The following is a 23,392-nucleotide window of genomic DNA, read 5'->3' as shown; positions in this document are numbered from 1 at the left end:
CAGCTTACAGTTAGGGAACTAATCTAAGCTAAGAACTTAAAGAGACTTATGAAGCAAGTGTACAGATTCTGAGTATAAAATCCTTCTAGTCTTTTATAGTTGACTGAGTCCTTGCTCTCAACTATCGTGTTACTGTCCGGCAGGGGTAAAGTAAAATGTCCAAAATTACCAGCTAGAAAGAGGCAGAGCCAGGGCTTGAACCACATCTGTTCCACACCCTCACTGACACCAATTCTTTTAGTGGCTAAACATTATCAAGTGTTTCTAAAACATTTCCCATAGAAACAACTCTCTTTTGCTCTCATGTTTCATTTGTTTACATAATATATGATTAAATTCTATAATTACAATAAAAAGTATAAATGGCATTTCCATATTTGTGAATAAATGCAAGTGATTCTTGGTGAGCATGGGCCCATCTGGATGGGGCACAAGTGCCTGAATACACTAGAGAAGAACCCCCCCAGAGAGGGCAGACAGAAGAAGCAAGAAGAACTACAATCCTGCAGCCTGTGGAAAAAAAACCACATTCACAGAAAGATAGACAAGATGAAAAGGCAGAGGGCTATGTACCAGATGAAGGAACAAGATAAAACCCCAGAAAAACAACTAAAGGAAGTGGAGATAGGCAACTTTCCGGAAAAAGAATTCAGAATAATGATAGTGAAGATGATCCAGGACCTCGGAAAAAGAATGGAGGCAAAGATCGAGAAGATGCAAGAAATGTTTAACAAAGACCTAGAAGAATTAAAGAACAAACAAAAAGAGATGAACCATACAATAACTGAAATGAAAAATACACCAGAAGGAATCAATAGCAGAATAACTGAGGCAGAAGAACGGATAAGTGACCTGAAGACAGAATGGTGGAATTCACTGCTGTGGAACAGAATAAAGAAAAAAGAATGAAAAGAAATGAAGACGGCCTAAGAGACCTCTGGGACAACATTAAATGCAGCAACATTCACATTATAGGGGTCGCAGAAGGAGAAGAGAGAGATAAAGGACCTGAGAAAATATTTGAAGAGATTATAGTCAAATCTTCCCTAACATGGGAAAGGAAATAGCCACCCAAGTCCAGGAAGTGCAGAGAGTCCCATACAGGATAAACCGAAGGAGAAACACGCCGAGACACATAGTAATCAAATTGGCAAAAATTAAAGACAAAGAAAAATTATTGAAAGCAGCAAGGGAAAAATGGCAAATAACATACAAGGGAACTCTCATAAGGTTAACAGCTGATTTCTCAGCAGAAACTCTACAAGCCAGAAGGGAGTGTCATGAGATACTTAAAGTGATGAAAGGGAAGAACATACAACCAAGATTACTCTACCCAGCAAGGATCTCATTCAGATTCGATGGAGAAATCAAAAGCTTTACAGACAAGCAAAAGCTAAGAGAATTCAGCACCACCAAACCAGCTCTACAACAAATGCTAAAGGAACTTCTCTAAGTGGGAAACACAAGAGAAGAAAAGGATCTACAAAAACAAACCCAAAACAATTAAGAAAATGGTCATAGGAACATACATATTGATAATTACCTTAAAAGTGAATGGATTAAATGCTCCAACCAAAAGACACAGGCTTGCTGAATGGATACAAAAACAAGACCCATATATAGGCTGTCTACAAGAGACCCACTTCAGACCTAGGGACACATACAGACTGAGAGTGAGGGGGTGGAAAAAGATATTCCATGCAAATGGAAATCAAAAGAAAGCTGGAGTAGCAATACTCATATCTGATAAGATAGACTTTAAAATAAAGAATGTTACAAGAGACAAGGAAGGACACTACATAATGATCAAGGGATCAATCCAAGAAGAAGATTTAACAATTATAAATATATATGCACCCAACATAGGAGCACCGCAATACATAAGGCAACTGCTAACAGTTATAAAAGAGGAAATCGACAGTAACACAATAATAGTGGGGGACTTTAACACCTCACTTACACCAATGGACAGATCATCCAAACAGAAAATTAATAAGGAAACACAAGCTTTAAATGACACAATAGACCAGGTAGATTTAACTGATATTTATAGGACATTCCATCCAAAAACAGCAGATTACACTTTCTTCTCAAGTGCGCACGGAACATTCTCCAGAATAGATCACAACTTGGGTCACAAATCAAGCCTCAGTAAATTTAAGAAAACTGAAATCACATCAAGCATCTTTTCTGAACACAACGCTATGTGATTAGAAATCAATTACAGGGAAAAAAACGTAAAAAGCACAAACACATGGAGGCTAAACAATACGTTTTACTAAATAACCAAGAGATCACTGAAGAAATCAAAGAGGAAATCAAAAAATACCTAGAGACAAATTACAATGAAAACACGATGATCCAAAACCTATGGGATGCAGCAAAAGCAGTTCTAAGAGGGAAGTTTATAGCAATACAAGCCTACCTCAAGAAACAAGCAAAATCTCAAATAAACAATCAAACCTTACACCTAAAGGAACTAGAGAAAGAACAAAGAAAACACAAAGTTAGCAGAAGGAAAGAAATCATAAAGATCAGAGCAGAAATAAATGAAATAGAATCAAAGAAAACAATAGCAAAGATCAATAAAACTAAAAGCTGGTTCTTTGAGAAGATAAACAAAATTGATAAACCATTAGCCAGACTCATCAATAAAAAGAGGGAGAGGACTCAAATCAATAAAATTAGAAATGAAAAAGGAGAAGTTACAACAGACACTGCAGAAATACAAAGCATCCTAAGAGACTACTACAAGCAACTCTATGTCAATAAAATGGACAACCTGGAAGAAATGGACAAATTCTTAGAAAGGTATAAGCTTCCAAGACTGAACCAGGAAGAAACAGAAAATATGAACAGACCAATCACAAGTAATGAAATTGAAACTATGATTAAAAATCTTCCAACAAACAAAAGTCCAGGACCAGATGGCTTCACAGGTGAATTCTATTAAACATTTAGAGAAGAGCTAACACCCATCCTTCTCAAACTCTTCCAAAAAATTGCAGAGGAAGGAATACTTCTGAACTCATTCTATGAGGCCACCATCACCCTGATACCAAAACCAGACAAAGATACTACAAAAAAAGAAAATTACAGACCAGTATCACTGATGAATATAGATGCAAAAATCCTCAACAAAATACTAGCAAACAGAATCCAACAACACATTAAAAGGATCATACACCATGATCAAGTGGGATGTATCCCAGGGATGCAAGGATTCTTCAATATATGCAAATCAATCAATGTGATACACCATATTAACAAATTGAAGAAGAAAAACCATATGATCATCTCAATAGATGCAGAAAAAGCTTTTGACAAAATTCAACACCCATTTATGATAAAAACTCTCCAGGAAGTGGGCATAGAGGGAAACTACCTCAACATAATAAAGGCAATACACGACAAACCCACAGCAAACATCATTCTCAATGGTGAAAAACTGAAAGCATTTCCTCTAGATCAGGGATGAGACAAGGATGTCCACTCTCACCACTATTATTCAACATAGTTTTGGAAGTCCTAGCCACAGCAATCAGAGAAGAAAAAGAAATAAAAGGATTACAAATTGGGAAAGAAGAAGTAAAACTGTCACTGTTTGCAGATGACATGACACTATACATAGAGAATCCTAAAGATGACCAGAAAACTACTAGAGCTAATCGATGAATTTGGTAAAGTTGCAGGACACAAAATTAATGCACAGAAATCTCTTGCATTCCTATACACTAATGATGAAAAATCTGAAACAGAAATTAAGGAAACACTCCCATTTACCATTGCAACAAAAAGAATAAAATACCTAGGAATAAACCTACCTAGGGAGACAAAGACCTGTATGCAGAAAACTGTAAGACACTGATGAAAGAAATTAAAGATGATACCAACAGATGGAGAGATATACCATGTTCTTGGATAGGAAGAATCAATATTGTGAAAATGACTATACTACCCAAAGCAATCTACAGATTCAATGCAATCCCTATCAAATTACCAATGGCATTTTTTACAGAACTAGAACAAAAAATCTTAAAATTTGTATGGAGACACAAAAGACCCCGAATAGCCAAAGCAGTCTGGAGGGAAAAAAGCAGAGCTGGAGGAATCAGACTCCCTGACTTCAGACTATACTACAAAGCTATAGTAATCAAGACAATATGGTACCGGCACAAAAACAGAAACATAGATCAATGGAACAAGATAGAAACCCCAGAGATAAACCCATGCACCTATGGTCAACTAATCTATGACAAAGGAGGCAAGGATATACAATGGAGAAAAGACAGTGTCTGCAATAAGTGGTGCTGGGAAAACTGGACAGCTACATGTAAAAGAATGATATTAGAACACTCCCTAACACCATACACAAAAATAAACTCAAAATGGATTCGAGACCTAAATGTAAGACCAGACACTATAAAACTCTTAGAAGAAAACATAGGAAGAACACTCTTTGACATAAATCACAGCAAGATCTTTTTTGATCCACCTCCTGGAGTAATGAAAATAAAAACAAAAATAAACAAATGGGACCTAATGAAACTTCAAAGCTTTTGCACAGCAAAGGAAACCATAAACAAGACGAAAAGACAACCCTCAGAATGGGAGAAAATATTTGCAAACGAATCAACGGACAAAGGATTAATCTCCAAAATATATAAACAGCTCATGCAGCTCAATATTAAAAAAACAAACAACCCAATCCAAAAATGGGCAGAAGACCTAAACAGACATTTCTTCAAAGAACACATACAGACGGCCAAGAAGCACATGAAAAGCTGCTCAACATCACTAATTATTAGAGAAATGCAAATCAAAACTACAATGAGGTATCACCTCACACCAGTTAGAATGGGCATCATCAGAAAATCTACAAACAACAAATGCTGGAGAGGGTGTGGAGAAAAGGGAACCCTCTTGCACTGTTGGTGGGAATGTAAATTGATACAGCCACTATGGAGAACAGTATGGAGGTTCCTTAAAAAACTAAAAATAGAATTACCATATGACCCAGCAATCCCACTACTGGGCATATACCCAGAGAAAGCCATAATTCAAAAAGACACATGCACCCCAATGTTCATTGCAGCACTATTTACAATAGCCAGGACATGGAAGCAACCTAAGTGTCCATTGACAGGTGAATGGATAAAGAAGATGTGGTACATATATACAATGGAATATTACTCAGCCATAAAAAGGAACGAAATTGGGTCATGTGTTGAGACGGGGTTGGATCTAGAGACTGTCATACAGAGTGAAGTAAGTCCGAAAGAGAAAAACAAATATCATATATTAATGCATATATTTGGAACCTAGAAAAATGGTACAGATGAACCAGTTTGCATGGTAGAAATTGAGACACAGATGTAGAGAACAAATATATGGACACCAAAGGGGGAAAGCAGCAGGGGGGTGGGGGTGGGGGTGTGATGAATTGGGAGATTGGGATTGACATGTATACACTGATGTGTATAAAATGGATGACTGATAAGAACCTGCTGTATAAAAAAATAAATAAAATAAAATCCAAAAATTCAAAAAAAAGAACCCCCCGGCCACCAGCATGTAGCATGCTGTGGGCCTTGGTTGGCATAGCTACCAAAGTGATCAAGAGAATACATGAATCCAAGAAGTTAATTAAGTGGAAACTGATTAAGAGAACATATATTGTGTCATGTATCTGGTCACACAGCTTGAGATTGCCATAACGTTAGGCAGTCAGTTAAATCATACTGACTTCCCTGTCAGCTGAAATCTTATTTTCATTATTATTATATCTGCCACTAAGTCACAATTTTGTGTTGTGCTGCAGTGTGTTCCCTCCCAAATTTGCATGCTGAAGTACTAATCCCCAGTACCTCACGACGTGACTTTATTTGAAGTTAGAGCTTTTAAAGAAGACATTAACGTAAAATTAGGTCATATGAGTGGACCCTAATCCAATATGACTGGAGTTTTTATAAGAAGGGGGGATTAGAACACAGGCAACACACAGACTAAGGGACAACTGAGTGAGGACAAGAAGGTGGTTGTCTGCTAGCCTAGAAGAGAGACCTCAGAAGAAAGCAACCCAGCTGGCACCTTGATCTTGAACTTCCCTGCCTCCAAAACTGTGAGAAAATAAGTTTCTGTTGTTTAAGCCATCCAGTCTGTGGTATTCTGTTTTGGCAGCCCTGGCAAACCAACAGAATGCTTATCTCAGCCACTGGCACATGGTGAGCACTCAGGTATTGATTAAATGAATGAGTGAATGAGGATTGTATATGTCCCACATCCTGCATCTCTGTGATTGATTTTTTGAGGACCTTTAAAAAAGAAGTTTAATAAGCAAAGGTGTGCTTGAGTAATCTGCCAGCACTGAGATTTTATGAAAAGAGAGTGGGCCTTCTCTTTCATCCATTTCTACCTCTTGATCCTAGGACTGGGGAAAGGAGCTCCTATAAATTCCAATTTAAGAACATGTCAAATGATCAGAGGCAAAATCCCAGCACTATTAGAACAGAGCCAGTCCTCGACGGCTTCAGAGAAGACTTTAGCTCCCTCATGTTGGGCAATGATGTCTCTTGGGGCTTCACTGAGGCCCTGGTGCACACAGACAAAGCTGGGAAGTAAAAACGACCAAGAAAATTGGCAGGCAGCCAAGAAAATCTCCGAGGCCTTTGATACACAGCGTATGAGGTCATGGGAACAAGGCTGAACTTTCTCCCTCTCGTCTCCCAAAGGACAAGAATTAAGAACTTAAGAACCTGACACACCACCTGGATGTGCTCTTAGCAATGTGACCTCAAAACTGAATGGTAAATTACCTGGATTGTTATCATTAGCACAGAATGGAGGGCCCACCTGAACTTCGAGGGTCCGTGGCCCAGCCTTCTCATTTTGAAAGGAAGGAAATTGAGGCTCTGAAAGGGGAAAGGTTTACCCCCACTCTTGTCATTGTCATTTCTTAAGCCTTTGCCATAGAAACCAAAGATGTAGCTGAATACTTTCGTCTTTCATATTGTTACTTTAATACTGGATACTGGGTGGATATAAAAGGATTTAAAATTCTATGGGGTGCAGGAAAGTCCAAATGTTTAGAGATGTTTAAAAAAACAAATGACTTTATTGGGGGTTTCGTCAAGGAACAAGATACTGTCCTCATAATGGCATAGAATCAAAGCTTCCCCTTTGCCTCTTTTGTTTTGTCCATTTGGGGATGTGACAGGGAGGGATGGGCTTAGAAAGTGGCAAGAGAAGAATAGGCTCCAGCTCATCTCAAACTCCAGGAGCTTCTACCTTGACAGAAGTAAATACCTTGCTTTCCATTTCTGCACATAAGATTCATGTGAAATGTGAGATCAGATTTAGACAAAAGTCATTCGAGCAATTAATTCAGCAACTGTTCAAGTTGTTGAGGATGTATACTGGAGATGCCATGATAAATAGAGCACACATGGTTCTTGCCTTTGTGGGGCTCATAATCAAATGGTCCTTGTTGCTCCTTCAATTGATTTTGAAAATAGAAATCTTCACCAACTGTAGTGGTGAGGGAGTAAAACAATCAATCATCCTGCTAAGCATCTTGCTATGGACTGAATGTTTATGTTTCCTCAAAATTCATATCTTGAAACTCTAACCCCCACTGTGATGGTATTTGGAGATGGGGCCTTTGAGAGTGGAGTCCTCATGGTGGGGTTGGTACCCATATAAGAAGAGACATAAGATGACTTGCATCCTCTCTCTGCTTTCCAACATCTGAGGATACAATAAAAAGACAGCCAGGAAGCAGACCCTCACGAAGAACCAAATCACCCAGCACCTTGATCTTGGACTTCCCACCCTCCAGAACTGTGAGAAATAAATTTCTATTGTTTTAACTATACAGTGTATGGTATTTTTTTCATAGCAGCCTGAACTAAGTCACATCTACATATGCCCAGCATGGGTACATACCACTGGGGAGGGAGTGATATAAAAAAGATACATAAGATATGGACTCTATCCACAGTGAGCTCAAAATCTAATTGGGAAAATGAGACACACATGTGAAACTGTTGGCCAACAGAGCAGTTTAAAATAAAGTGCTGGGGCTTCCCTGGTAGCGCAGTGGTTGAGAGTCTGCCTGCCAATGCAGGGGACACGGGTTCGAGCCCTGGTCTGGGAAGATCCCACATGCCGCAGAGCAACTAGGCCCGTGAGCCACAACTACTGAGCCTGCGCGTCTGGAACCTGTGCTCGCAACAGGAGAGGCCGCGATGGTGAGAGGCCCGTGCACCGCGATGAGGAGTGGCCCCCGCTTGCCACTGCTAGAGGAAGCCCTCCCACAGAAACGAAGACCCAACACAGCCAATAAATAAATAAATAAAATTTTTAAAAAATATATTAAAAAAAAATAAAGTGCTGGATTGATGGTTAATAACTAGAAAATGAACAGTAAGATGATAAGGACAACAAATTATGAAGAAGTTTAAGGAAATATCAATATAGGGTAGAGATACCAGAAAAGCCTTTATCAGGAAAGTGGTGCCAAAGTTAAGTCTTAATGGATGGGAGGGAGGGGTGGGACTTCCGGGCAGGAATGAAGGCACAGAGGCACACAAAAAAAGAACTCGACAGTCACTGGGTAGGGATAACAGAAGAGAACCAATTAAATAACCACAAATTGTGAATGTTATAAAACAAAGCCAAACAATTCCGATCACACCTAACAAACAAAATTATAATAGAAATACCATGTCTGCTCCCCAAACACATGCACATTCTAACACATTCTTGGAAAGAGTGCTGTAACGTTGATTTATATCTGACAGTCCAAGTAAAAAATGAAAGAGCTGCCAAATCTGCCTATATAAATCCCAGTGATTTCACATGTTTTTATCCTATGAACTAAAGACAGAAAAAAAGATTTAAGTCTTTGAGACGGCAGACAATAAAACGGTACCCTAGTGAAGCTTCTCAGAGGAGCCACTAGAATCATATTTATCATGTCCAAGACTGACGTTAATTCTAACGTGCAGACATTCTTCAGCATTCAGATGCACAACATTAAATAACTCTAACAGGTGAATTTATCGTGCTATGCAGAGCTGCATTGAGCTGTACAGAGGGACCGTATAACTACAGTATTATGCAGTATCAAACACTCCATAGGATCCATAATAAGCTTCTTCTGTCGACAGCCAGGTGACTGACAAGACCCTCTTCCAAAATCCTCCTGGATGAAAGTGTTTCTCTTGTGCCTTGTGGTATAAAACCCTTCAGCCGTAAAAGCCTTGAGCAACTGATCAGAACCAAAACTGCTACCTAAGTAAGAGAAGCCTGGGTCATGCTTTTAGGTAATCTTGACTGGTCCACGAAAAGGAGTGATCCTCTGTCTTGGTGAGGTTACAAATCCAAATCCTTAACTGTCAGATGAAAACGTCATTGCTGCTGCTTCCTTGCTGCTCTGAAGAACGCCCTTGGGACTTCCCTGGCGGTCCAGTGGTTAAGACTTCGCCTTCCAATGCAGGGGGTGAGGGTTTGAACCCTGGTTGGGGAGCTAAGATCCCAAATGTCTCGTGGCCAAAAAACCAAAACATAAAACAGAAGCAATATTGTGACAAATTCAATAAAGACTTTAACAAAAAAAATGGTCTAGTCCACATCAAAAAAATCTTTAAAAAAAAAAAAGAAAGAATGCCCTGCCTTCTAGACCTCACTTAAAGAGCCTCAATTATTAGCTTTACAAACTACTGCTCTAATCAAAAGCCTAGCAAGAGAGGTAAGAATCCGGGGCACATGGATCTTTGGGGCAGAGCCAGAAATCTGCATTTCTAATGAGCATCCCTAAGTAGTTCCCTAACTTGGTTGATTACCAGAAGCATCTGGGAGCAGTTTCAAAGGGTAGATTCTCAGACCGCCTGAATGGAATCTCCAGCAGTTTGTAAATTGCGATTGAAGTCATGGATCATTCTGCTGTTCAGAATTGTTTACATAATGATGAAAGGGAGAGATTCCAGTTGGGGTAGGTGTCACTTCTCTCTAATTGTTTGCTTCCTTTTACAAGAAAAGGAGAGTTTAGTAACCCACTGTGTTTCCATTCTCGCTGTGGACACCAGGAAACTGAAAGCTGATAGTAACCCTTCCTGGTTTAGATTTCTAGGTACGATTGTTTCCCTTTCTATTATTAGGTTCTCGAAGTATTCTTTTCAAATGTAACTTCAAATTAAGTCACATAGAAATAGTCAAAGCATAAATTACCAATTAGTGCAATATAAATAATTCCAATTCAAACTTTACCTTAAATTTCAGAAAGTCACCTTCTCTATTCAGCTTATAAATGGGGGTGAATCTCGCATTTTACAACTTCATACCAATGATGGGGCTCCCGTCGACCTACTCATTGGACAAATGACAGAGGATAAAGGGCCCAGAAGGACTGCTAAACTTGACAAAGTGGAGGAACTAAGGCCGTGTTCAGTTGCTTCATGAGCTCACTTGTTCCCTCTCAACCCAATTATCTGCTAAAGAGAGCCAGCTGTGATGTAGTGACAACAAGGCGTGAACCTACAGCCAGAGAATGGGGGCTGGAATCCCAACTCTGTATGGCATTCCATAAGTCATTACCTCTGTGGGTCTAGTTTCCTCATTTGTGAAAAGGGGGTAACAACCCTGACCTTCCCTGTCTCTTGGGGTTATTGTGAAAGTTCTTTGTAAAATGAAATGCTTTATAAGATGTAAATTATTTAACAACTAATGGAAATAGCTCAGAAATGCTAAATAAAATATACTCAAATGTGATAACTGACTCTTCATCAAAGAGGGATTTCCCATTTCAAGGAAGGAGCGGTAGGTTTTAAAAAGAAATCTAGAGTATTCTAATGTGCTCCTCAAACAGATGAAAACTTGCAAGAGGGCAGTGTGCAGTGTGCAGAGTGAGGTCCCAGCGAGGAGTATGGCCTTTGGCTGTCAGGGTGTTTACACTGTCTGTGCACTGATCAGATAATGCTTGGTGCACTGTATTCAATCCTTGACAGCTCACTGTAGGAGGCCTTCACCACCTATAGCATGTCCAAAGGAAACCAACCAGAGTATAAGGGGCCTGGAAACAATGTCTCATTAAAAGTAGTTAAAGGAACCATAGACTGGAGCAAGTTCAAGGGACAGGCCCCAGTCTTCAGATGTATAAGGTAACATAGAATTGTCATGTAAAAGAGAAGTTTGTTTCTTTCAGTATGCATTCCCCAACATGTGAAAGTTACTGGAGACAAGATGTCAATTAGGGGAAGACAAATTTCAGAACAGAGTACATTAACAAGTGAAATGGTGAGCTCCTGCAACATCAATGGCCAGATATTTCAAAAGGGATTCTTGCCCTTAGTGAGAAGCTGCAATAGATATTCTTTGAAATGTTCTGACCGTAAGACTGACTGGCTATAAGCCAGTCCCTTCATCATTGGCAGACACAAAGTTTCTCATTCTTGGTGACAGGCTAAAATTCTTCTGCTAAAGAACATAAACTTGACTTCATAGACCTTGGGAGTTACCACTAAGAAAGCCTTGACTTTGGGACTCTAAGCCCATCCCATGCCAAATTGGTGCTCTTCAACATCTTCCGTACTTACTACTTCACTGTGATTGCTACACTTCTCAGATCAAAGCTTGATGCAAGCTCCATCCCCCAAAGCTGCCTCTCTTGGCACCAAGCCAGAAATCCACTGCTGCCATTTGTGTTTTCATTTAGTAAATAAAGATCAGAAATGGCTGCTGCTTTAATAGATTGAAATAGATTATTTGGTCTGCAAATAAATATCTTGGGGGAATTAGAGAAGATTTGGAGAACAACAGTCAATCTCAATATAATTAAAAATAAGCTCTCACCTGCTACTAATTTCCTTCTTGTTTCTTTGCTAACAGAAATCTTTGAACAAAGAGGTAAAAGGCACAGTTAGAAGCTGTTTACATAGTGCAAATGAGAGTGCTAATTGTAGGGAGCCTGCATGTTAATGAGAAAGAGGTTATTTATCAGTGTGAAATTCTGAGTGCAATAAATTGCAGGTGATATTTCAGGAAACATTCATTTTCTAATGATTTCTTTTCACCTCCAACAGTGGTCCCAAATCAAAGTGCAGTATGTTGTAATGAAATAAGAATTGGTCTGAGAGACAAGAAATCTGGTTATGGTCTCTCTTGAATGAGGTGCTTTCCCTCTCTGAGTTTCGGGCTCAGTATCTGTGAAATTAGACATCTCTAAGTTTCCTTCCAGCTCTGACCATCATAGTATAAGCCTGAGGAGTATACCTACTGCTCCTACTGAGAAATAAGTTTCTCTTTCTTGGGATAACCTTTGTTGTTCTGAAACCAACTTACAAAAATACATTCTTGGAAAAGGCCTGGCTTCCTAGCTCCTAGGTTTTCCCCTACCCTCGCTGCTATGGTTCTGCCCAGCTCTTTTTGAGGAACTCACCGAAGATCCCTGGAAGAAAGCCTTCTGGCAGCACCGCAATATCACATGCCTCCAGCTGTCCTCAGACCCACTCAGTAGCTCTGAAGATGCTCCAGGCCCCTGACCTCCCTGTGACTCATTTTTTCAGCTCTTGAGCACTCACTGTGTGCGAGGCACAATGCTAAATACAAGGAACACAGAATTGTGCAAGGGAAACATAGGCCATGCTTGCATGGAACTGACTATCTAACGAACTCAGATGTCAAACAAATAATTATCCAAATAACAACGTGATAAGTGCTAAATGGCAAAAATATGTCATGTCATGATGGGGGGCCTCACTTACCCTGGATGGTCAAGAAAGGCCATCCTGAGTGACATTTTCATTAAGGGCTAAAGTAGAAGTAAGCTGGTCATGGGAGGAGGAGAGTACAAGCTGAGGAAACGATACACAACATGCTGGGGTAAGGAGTCCAGCACATCCGAAGACTGGAAGGAAGGTCGAAGTGCCAGAAGACTTTGAATAAACAGAGAATGGGCAAATAGAGACCAGAGAGGTAGGCAGGGCCAACTCATGTAGGACTCTGGAGGCCTGATTAGGATTTTTGGACTCTGCCTCAAGGCAACTGGAAGCCATTAATCGATTTTAAATGGAGAAGAGATGTGACCAGACAGAAGGGTGGTATCAACCTCTCTCAATTGTTGTGTCTAAAGTCAGGTTTCTAAGGGACTTGTCAGAACCCCTGTAGCTCTCTTCCATTCCCTCCCAGCGCCACATATATATACCATGCCCCAAGGGAAAAGGGTATCCCAGGGTACCAAAGCAACCAAATGTTCCAAGTATCCAAGAAACATGAATCCACAAATAATGCTTTGGTAACCAACCTCACTATGGGAAGAGATTCCAGCAGAGACCTTAGGGAGCCCTCCACCCACCCTCCCTCCGGCTCTCCTCCCTCAGGTGTACCAGGTAATTGGGATAGGTAAACAGGAGGGACCCAACTCCAAAGGGAAACAGCAGGACAGGAAGTGATAAGCAGGGAACCCCAAAGGCCACAGCACAAGATGAAGTGGAAACACAGGAAAGGGTATAGAAAGAAAAGACACCTGCAGGCTCTGGCCACAGACAGATGGAGTTGTCAACTCCCGCTCCCAGAAGCCTCTGCATAAACTGTCGTCAAGCACTTGTGGGCACAAATGCCTGTCAGGTGAGAGGCCGTAGCGGGAGATGGGTCATAGGAAGCCAGCTCCCAGAGCACATGGGGGATGCTAGAGGCTGAGGCTGAAGGAGATAGATTAATAGCCTTCACAGTGTTTCTTAAAGCATTATCCACAGACCATATGTTTCTGAATCAAAAGGGTATGGTGACAAAAGTAGATTCCCCCAGCCCCAGAATCAGTCCTCGTAAGTAGTATAGAGGTGGAGAGCAGGATCCAGGCCCTGAAGTCAGACTAATGGTTTCAAATCCTGATCCCACATACTTAATAGCTACGTGAACTCAGGCAAACTGCCTCATCTATTTTAGCCTGAGTTTCCTGGCATGTAAACTGAACATCATATTATAATAGTATCTACTTTATAGGGTCGTTGTGAAGAGGAAATGAGATAACTCATGCCAAGTACTTAGAATGGGGCCTTCCTGGGACACAGTAAGACACTGATAATTGTTAACTATTAGTATTACTAAGTCAAAATCACTAAAAGTGGGCCCGGGAACCTGTATTTTATTTATTTATTTATATATTTTAGTTATCCATTTTATACATATTAGTGTATATATGTCACTCCCAATCTCCCAATGGGAACCTGTATTTTTAACAAGCTTTCCCCAGGCGATTCTTAGGACCACTCATTAATGCTCTATTGTCAGTTTGTGGAGCATCTATATGCCAGCCTTTGAGCTAAGCCTTTTATGTGTATTATCTCATTTAGTCCCATGAGATGGCACTAATAATCCTCCACCTTTCAGACGAGGAAACAGAGGCCTAGCGTGGTTAACTACCTCGCCCAAAGCCAGATGCTGAAGTTCCCAGATACTCTTTAGGGACAGCATATTCCACCAAATTGGAGACAGAGAGGGCCGTCACGGAGACCAGAGCAGGCTGCCACTGCTGAGCTCAGAGTGGCTGTGAGACGACTCTGCAGCCTCTGCCCAGTTGGATGGGTTGCGGAGGGGAGAGGGTAGATTTGAGGAAGGGCTGAAGCTGATAGGTAGACCTGGCCCCCAGAAGCCATGGTGCTTCGGCCCCAGTGATTAAGGGAGCCAAGGAGAAGCGCTCAGCCTGAGTGCTGTTGGGAGTCGTCTCAGCCCAGCCCATCACCCACTGCCAGGCGCTCTCCTTGCTCCTCTACTGCCCCCACCGCATCACGCTTTTCCAGCAGTTTGCATGCCTTTCTCAAGGCATGGGGTGTGCCAGCCCCCACCAAGCCTGACCACCTGACTGAAGACTGGCAGTCTCCTCAAAGCCAAGTGCGATGCCTGTATATGGAGGCAGGAATGAATGAATGAACCCTCCAGGGCAGTGAAGACCCCCCCAGATCAAAAGAGTCTGATCCTTCCAGCGGCCAAAAAGATAAGACTGGCAGTCAGGAGTCTTGAATTTCAGTCCCGTCTCTGCCATTTTCTTGCTGTGCGCCCCCAGCACATTGTTAAACATCTCAATATCTGCTTCATTGTCTATAAAATGACTGCTATAATCATTCAAATGAGAAAATGGATTTGAAAGATGCTTGTAAGTGACAAACTAATGTACCAAGATGACATTTACCCCCTGTGTATAGAAGCATGGTAGTGCCCTATCAGATTGGAGCAAAATGTGTTACACGCTGAAGAGTTGTTGCCTTCCTGGCAGGACTGGCCCTCCTTTCTTTGTGTCCCATGCACTCTCCATGAATGCATGAACGAACAAATGATCCCTCCCCAAAGAGGACCTTTTCATCCCAAAAATTCTAGAGGTAAAATTTCAAAACAACTGCAATTTTCTCTAGATACACAGATGCCAGGCACAGGAGCACTAGTCGCAATAGATACCTAGGTGGGGACCTAGCCACTGACAAGGGCATGGCATGTTCCTCATGAATCCCTACAAAAATCCTGTGGGACAGGAGCTGCCTTGATCTGACACACTCTTCTCTGCTCCTACCTGCCTCCCTGTGCCACCCACCCCACTCCCCAGCCCTTCTGCTTCCTCAGTTCACCTTTCAGATCCGATCTGAGCTCAAAAGTCAGTTCTTCCAGAAAGCCTTTTTGATGGAGGATCTGAAGGAGTAGGATGCCCAGGTTCTTCCTATGACAGCTCAGCTGTCTATCAACTCATTGCCAAGGTACTGGTCTCCAGTGGAGAAAGAGAGAGACTGCAAAGTAACACTTACACCCAGGGCCATGTTTACCAGAGGAGGGAAGGTGAGATTGCTGTTGGACTCATTAGAATTGATTACTAGCAAACCATCAGGTTAACAGGAATAACAGCAAAGAAAGGAGAGTCTCCAGGCAGGGTTAAAATCAGCCCTTCTGTAAGACAAGGAACTGAACCGACAGAGCAGTTTTCTGTGGCAACACACAGGGACATTTTTGGTGGGGGGAGGGCACAGAAGTTGGCCAGCTCACTGTGAAGCCAGAAGAGAAGTGTTCTGTTGTGGTCCATACCACAAATGGTCTCCCCCCACCATCCTCAGGAGTCACAGTGAAGGCTCTCAAAGAAATACCTCCCTGCATATCTGGCCTGTAAGGGAAATTATAGTCAAGAACACAGCTGAGTTTGAAACAAATAAAATTATTCCAAAGAGGCAGGGACTCAAAACCAATGTTGGTAGCCTAAAAAGTGGTGAAGAAAGGAATGAAACTCCCACCAATTCTTACCATGATGGGAATGTCCCAGTTTTCTAAAAAAGGCAATCTATATTCCTCGTATCAAATTCAATGAGTCTCAGGCACCAGGAGATAGGAAGAATCTTGTTACCATCTCCTCTAACACACACACACACACACACACACACACACACAACTCCTCCCCCAAAAAACAAGAAGTGCCTCCTATACCGAAACTGATGCATCAAACTCCTGGGCCCTACCTCCAAAAATAAGAACCCTGTCAAGACTCAAACACTCAGTCTCAGCAGCTTATAGTGGAAGGGGCTCTGAGGCCATCCAGGCTTGGATCGGAATCACTTTCAAGTCATGCATTGAAAAGCAAATTACCTAACCTTTCTGAGCCTCAGTTGCTTTATCTGTGAAGTGGAAAAAAAGTATCTTTCACACAGGGTTGTTATGAGCTTCAAAAGATACGACTAATGTAAAGCACTTGGCATAATGCCTCTGAAACAGTTGTGCCTCAAAGATGTTCTGAGTCCTTCCTCTATTCCTGTAGGTTTACTTGAGAACAAAGAAGTCAGAAGAAATCTGGAGAATGTCTCCATTAGGTAAAGGAAACTAAAAAATGTGGGAAGTCATTTCTTCTTCTAATTGAAGGTTGTGAGGATTAAGAATACCTTCTTTGACCCATCAAAAGCAGGTTAGGGTCCCTCCCAGGTGCCCCTACAGCACCTTATTACCAACCAATCACAGAACTTAGGCCACTAGTTGATATATTATGATCACCTACTTACTTGTCTCCATCACCTACTAGATTATAAAGTTTAGAATCTTCTTCATGGATGTTTATCCAGTCCTTTGTGCCAGGACTGAACGTTTTTTTAAATTATTGATATCAAAAATTTTTAATTAATAAATATTTATTATCATTTAAGAGAAATATGTAATGTAAGAATATCTTACAGTTAAAATCTGGATCAAAACCTGAAATAACATCTATAATAAGATTGGAGAATGGAAGGCAGGAATAAAAGATGAGTTAAGGAGTGAAGTTCCTTGACTCCAGGAAGAAAAAGTCAAAAGATATTGTTTACTCTCTTCTCTAAAACTTAGACAAAACAAGTTAGAAAATGCTTTTTAGTTACAAAAGTAATGTAGAATTTAAAATAAATACATACTTCCCGAAACAATGGAGAAGCTAAGAAGAAAGAAACAATATACCATAAATAGAAAAGGAAAAAGGTAAGAAAAAGTAGAAAAAAGAAAGTTAATGAAACAAGATGATAAAAAAATATATAAAATATATCTGTTTTAACAAGAATATGTAAATGAGTTACAATGCCCTATTCAAAAATCCTCAGATTGGGTCAAGTAACAAAACCTAACTATCTGTTGCTTACCAAATACACCTTAATACAAATCAGCACAAAAATATAAAGAAAAGGTGAAGGAATATTATGTAAATGCTAAAAAATCATAAAGCATCACTACAATAGTACTATCACATAACATTGAATACCAGGCAAGTGCAAAAGAAACCATCATTTTATATTGGTAAAGGGTTCAATTTACAATGAAAATATAATTGTCTTGAACATTTATATGTCAAATAACACTGCATTAGCAAATGTAAAGCAAAAATTGTTAGAAATACAATGAGAAAGATGACAGAAATATGATTATATTCAGAAATGCTAATACATCTGTCTTTGACAGACAAAATAAATGAAAATATAGGATATAAAGGTGCTGATTAATCTATTTATTAAAACTGACAATATACGATTTTATAAAAGTGAACAATATTGCACAAACAGAAAATACACTTTCTTTTCCAAGACCTATAGTCTATTTACAATAATTTATCACATATTAGTATATAGATGAAATTTCAAAGTTCCAAAGCCAAAGTTTCACAAGCTGTATCTCTGAATATGATTTCATAAAATTTTAAATTAATAATGAAAGTTTAAAGAAAATCCCAGCCCCTTAGAAATTTAAAAATCACTCTACTAAACAATTGTTAAAGAGGAAATAGAAATCATAAATGTAGATAATTTTAAAATGAAGATGAGAAAACTATACATAAAAATTTATATGAAATACCCAAACAGTTCTCAGTAAAAGGAGTCCATAGTCTTAAATATTTCAGTGTGTAACAAGATGGGGAAAAATGAACTAATCTGTGAATTAAAATCTAGAAAAAGAACAATAGTATAACAGTATAAAAAAACTTTTTATATTTTAAAAATAAAAGGAATGAATAAACATAAAAGAGCATAAAAAATGGTAAAATGATAAAAAAAAAAACCCTAAATACCCAGTACTCAGAATTGGTAAATAAACCCAAGAGCTGGTCTTTGAACACAGCAATAATGTAAACAAGCTTCAACATGTAACTTAGAAAGAAAGGGAGGATTCTGGGGAGATGAAGATGACAGTGGTAGGATCATTTTTGGATATAACCAAATCTCTACATAAAAACAGAGAAACTAGACAGCAAAACCAAAATCCATAGACAACATTTACAACAAAACTAGGTGACAGGTGACTTCATCATATGAAGTTAAAATTTGGTCTTTTGTTTTTTTCATGGTGGTAGGTTGAATAATGGTACCTAAAGATATCCATGTCCTAATCTCTGGAACCTGTGAATGTTACCTTACATGGCTAAAGGGACTTTGTGATTAAGTTAAGGATATTAAAATAGGAAGATTATGAGGAAGGCAGAGAAAAAGACACAGAAAAAGAGGGCAGTGTGACAAGTGAAGCAAGATGCTATACTGCTGGCTCTGAAGGGGCCAGGAGCCAAGGAATGCTGGCTGCCACTAGAAAGTAGGAAAAGGCAAGGAAATGGGTTCCCACCTAAAGCCTCGATTTCAGCCCAGTGTAGTTGATTTTCAGATTTATGACCTCTAGAACTGTAAGAAAATAAAAGTGTGTTGTATTAAGCCACCAAGTTTGTGGTAACTTGTTACAGCAGCAGTAGGAAGCCAATACATCTATGAAATCATCTTTGGTAATAAAGCAAGTCAGGAGCAATACAGGCGTACCTCAGAGATGATGTGGGTTTGGTTCCAGACCACCACAATAAAGTGAATGTAGCAGTAAATCGAATCACACAAATCTTCTGGTGCATGTAAAAGTTATGTTCACACTATACTGTAGTCCCAAGTGTACAACAGCATTGCATCTGAAAAAACAATGTACATACCTAATTTTAAAATACTTCATTGCTAAAAAATGCTAACCATCATCTGAGCTTTCAGTGAGTCATAGTAGTAACACCAAAGATAACTGATCACAGATACTATAATAAATATCATAATAATGAAAAAGTTTGAAATATCGTGCCCCCTCAAATTTCATATATTGAAACCTAATAGCTAATGTGTTGGTGTTAGGAGATGGGGCCTTTGAGAGGTAATTAGGCCCATGAGGGCAGAGCCTCCATGAATGGGATTAGTGCCTTTATAAAAGAGACCCGAGAGAGCTGCCTTGCCCCTTCTGCCATGTGAGGTTATAGTGAAAAGACAGCTGTCTATGAACAAGGAAGTGAATTCTCACCAGATACCAAATCTGCCGGCATTTTGATCTTGGACTTCCCAACTTCCAGAACTGTGAGAAATAAATTTCTGCTGTTTATAAGCTACCCAGTCTACGGTATTTTGTTATAGCAGCCTGAAAGAACTATGACAACCATAGTTGAAATATCATTTGAAATATTCAAATATCATTTGAACATTAATCAACATAAAGAAACTGTTAATGAAATATTTGCATTCTTTTTGTTCTAACTCTTTGAAATCCAGTGTGAAGTTTTCAATAACAGCACATCTCAGTTGGGACTAGCCACCCATCAAGTCCTCAACTGTCACCTGTGGCTAGAGGTTATACCATATTGGACAGCACAGTTCTAACCTGTAGCTTACTTGTACACTCTTGAAAACTCTAGAAGTCAAATGTATCAAGATTTTTAAACAAAAAGATGAACTGGCTTCTTTAAAGCAGCATATTGAAAGTCTGGTTCACAGGAAAATGTGGGCCCTCTCACCAGGGCAAAAAACATCCCCTGCTAGGTGGTGGGCTTTCAAGCCATGCCACCAGATTGTCCGAATCTGGGAGACCATGCTGATGTGTGGAGCTGTGCGACTGCAGTAGTTCTGACTTCAGGGATGATAAGGCAGGCTGCCCGGAACAAAAAGCAACTCCTAATTAGAGTGCCTTGGCTTAAAACCTCCACACTACTCACTTCTCTAGGGTAAGAGATTGCAAGAGGCTGTCACAAAGCAACTCTTACCCAACTCTAACATATTAAGCCATTATCAGCTAATGAGGCATTTGTTTAAATTTCCTCATCAGATCATGCATTCAGTTTTACAGAACAGAACATCATTGTATGACAATGTAGAGTTTGCAAGTATTTTTCTGTTGTTATCTTATTATATTTATCTAATATAATTATATATCATTGCACTGGGGAAAGGAAAAAGAAATCTGTAAGTTTTGATAGGAGCACCAGATCACTTTATATCACCTAATTCTAATTAAATGACAGAACCATAAACCATCATTAATATAAAGCTTTTTCTCATATATTTATTGAGGTTTCCATATTAGAAGGAAGAAAATATTTCTTAGCTCATTAGCACGTGTTAACATAGTCATTAATAGATTCTTTTTTTTACAGCCTTGGTAACCAAAGAGAAGGTTAAAAATAGGTGAAATCTCATTTTAAGTAGTAATATTAAAGTTAAAATTCTCCTTCACAGAAAGTGGGCATTATTCACAGTCATTTTTGCTCTCATCAAGACTGTAGTTCTAAAGTATTTACTCTTGTGGAGCAGGCAAAAATGGAAATCTTTGCCTGCATGCTATATTAGTGAGGAGCTAAAAACACCTGTTTTCTCTCTGTCACCATTTCTCCATCACCTATTATTGAAGTGCTTAGACATTTTGACAAGGGTGTTATTTCACTCTGAAACCTTACAAAAGGGAGGAACAATATTTCAAAAAATATGATGAAAATATCCAAGGCCATTAAGCTCCTCATTTCCTTTTTTTTTTTTTAATGGTCAATTAACTTTTTTTTTTTTTTGCACTGAATTTATTTCCTTTTGGTAGTTTGCTGTACACACAAAAAAATTTCAATGAGAAGAAATTCAAAGTCTCTCTCCCCCAAAATAAAATCTTTAAAAATCATATACTTCCCCCAGAGGCTTGATTTAAGTAAAACAGAATGGAATGTTCAAAATTCAGTGTAACAGTATCAATCATATAAGTCCTCTTTAATAAAAATTCTGTATGACAAATGTAGCATCTGCATTTTAGAAAGTCTAGCTGGTACAAGATAGTCACCATCTCTTGAAACAGTTATCACCACTTTCATAAATTGTCTCACTAATATCTGCACATTTCCTTTGGGGCTCAGTATATCTGGCTGCATTTGCACTACACAAACACACACAAATAATAGATGCCTTTTGAAAGGTCCTGTTGACTAAGGTCTGAGCAAGGAAATCCTGAGGGATTACCTAATGAGAGTAGCCCATGCGAACAGATAGACATGGAGGGTTTAGGACTAGCAATCTGCAGGAAAACCATGCCAGAAATGGGAATGCTTTTTGTTAAATGGGAAGCAAAGCAGATAGGCCATGCATCCCCAAAGTTAAATTTGAGTGGGTTGCCAAAATGGTGTAAATAGAAAGACAAAGAAATGAGCAGGTATCAAAACAGAACAAAATGAGATAAGACCAAGAATCAGGTGAGTTAATAATAGCCAGTATGGGAACTAACCTGGTGAGCATTGTGTCCTTCAGGTATGACCTATCACTGGGTCGGATAAGAGCATGTTTTTAGAGCAGCATTTTCCAAACTTTAATGTGTGTAGGTTTCCGTGGGAAACTTGTTAAAATGATCTGAGGCCAGGTAGAGATTCTGTATTTCCAACAAACTCCCAAGTGATGTTGATGCTGCTGGTCTAATGGCCGAATTCTGAGTAGCGAGTAGCAAGGACAGAATCTTGTCATATGTCAATAATGACTGCAGTAGTAACATTTTCCACCTTTGTTTTACATAATCCTATTTTTTAGAAGCGATTTCTTCTAAAAAAAAACTTTTTAATCAATGCTCTTTAGGAATCATACTTGGGTAAAGAATGGGACAAGACTGGATTTGGACAAGGGCCAGGATCTGCCAGACAAGAAATACTCTGTGTCCTCAAGGAAATCAGGATCTATAGAAAATGTAGAAGGACCTCTTTAAACTCGTTATTTAGAGAGTGATCTAGGGTGCATGTAGCGACATAAAAATGGCCAAAGCCTGCATGAACCTTGAAAACAACATAAAGAGATTCAGCTCTTTAAAGTGACTTGGCTCTGAGTTTCTGCTTAACAGCAACTCCAAGAAGAAAGTAAAACAAGAACAAAAAAATTCCAGGGGCTATCCTCAAAACAAACCTGTGTAGTAGGTAACTCCATTTTACAGATGAGGGACAGGGTTTCAGAGAGATTAAGTGATCTGCCACAGGTCATTCTCCTAGTAAGAAATAAACTAGCATCCCAAACCAAGGTTGGTTAGAATATTTCATAATAAAAAGATTTTTAAAAATTAAAAGACTAATTCTAAAGCCAAAATACAATTAAAAATGATCATTATCATATCTTCCCAAGCTACTTCATAAGGTGTTTATGAAGCTCCAATGAAATGATTCAACATTTGAAAGGGCTTGGAAAATATCTGTAGCAAAACAAGAAAGAAAAACAGAAAGACAGAAAGAAGCTGGCAAACAAAGGTACTTTGGAAACTATAGAGGATGAGTTCAGTTGTTGATGTGATTTATCATTATTAGGTCCCAAGATTGTGGAGCCAAGTCAAGGCTGCAAACATAAATCAATGCTTCGTCCAGCTTCAGGAGATAAAAGAACCTCTTTGAACTCTAAACTTCAACTTCTCTTGGCCTTGGTATCACCCTGTGGTAATTTATATAAATGAAGCCTAATTGTGAGGAAGATTATTTCTCTTTCCCCAAGGAAATACCAATGGCATTCTACACCCCACACCATTCTCTCCCTCTCTCTCTCTCTCTCTCTCACACACACACACACACACACACACACACACTAAGATATAAGACTTAACTTCTTCTTATGAAAGCAACAAAAAC

At 39.4% G+C, this 23,392-nt stretch overlaps 1 long non-coding RNA gene across 3 annotated transcripts in view; it reads right to left on the bottom strand.

The window, feature by feature from the left end:
- LOC309663976 overlaps positions 1-23,392 on the bottom strand; it is a 307,408-nt gene that overhangs the window by 100,105 nt on the left and 183,911 nt on the right. For all 3 annotated transcript variants that reach the window (XR_014265525.1, XR_014265526.1, XR_014265527.1), the window contains one exon: positions 19,281-19,420. This is a non-coding gene — a long non-coding RNA (uncharacterized lncRNA). The remainder of the gene's footprint in view (positions 1-19,280; positions 19,421-23,392) is intronic.

Source organism: Balaenoptera physalus (assembly GCF_965194825.1).
Source record: "Balaenoptera physalus genome assembly, chromosome: 7".
In the NCBI taxonomy this organism is placed as follows: domain Eukaryota; kingdom Metazoa; phylum Chordata; class Mammalia; order Artiodactyla; family Balaenopteridae; genus Balaenoptera; species Balaenoptera physalus.
This window is presented reverse-complemented; position numbering and strand designations above follow the sequence as displayed.